We start from the raw sequence: 286 nt of genomic DNA on the forward strand, positions 1-286 counted from the left end.
CGGATCCGGATGTGTGGGTGGAGGAAAGGGCCGAACGAACTTTTGTTAGTTATTTAATATGAAAAATATATATCAATACTGAATATATTTATGATATGTATATATATTGATGTCAATATTTATATTTAATATGCAGAATGACTTTAATAAGTACGTTGCTGAGAATCTAGATAGTTCGGTTCAATTGACACCTGAACTGTCCACTCAGATTTGGAAAGAAAAAGTTGTAGGGGGAACACACAAGGGTAGATACTATGGTCTAGGCTCTCGCAACGATGTTAGACGC

At 35.7% G+C, this 286-nt stretch overlaps 1 long non-coding RNA gene across 1 annotated transcript; it reads left to right on the forward strand.

The window, feature by feature from the left end:
* On the forward strand, positions 1-217 carry LOC107059070 (uncharacterized). Its single transcript, XR_001472491.1, has 2 exons — positions 1-44; positions 137-217. It is a non-coding gene; the product is annotated as an uncharacterized lncRNA (long non-coding RNA).
* The last annotated feature ends 69 nt before the right edge of the window (positions 218-286 follow it).

The sequence above is a fragment of the Solanum tuberosum genome, unplaced genomic scaffold (genome assembly GCF_000226075.1).
Source record: "Solanum tuberosum cultivar DM 1-3 516 R44 unplaced genomic scaffold, SolTub_3.0 scf00810, whole genome shotgun sequence".
Taxonomy (NCBI): Eukaryota; Viridiplantae; Streptophyta; class Magnoliopsida; order Solanales; family Solanaceae; genus Solanum; species Solanum tuberosum.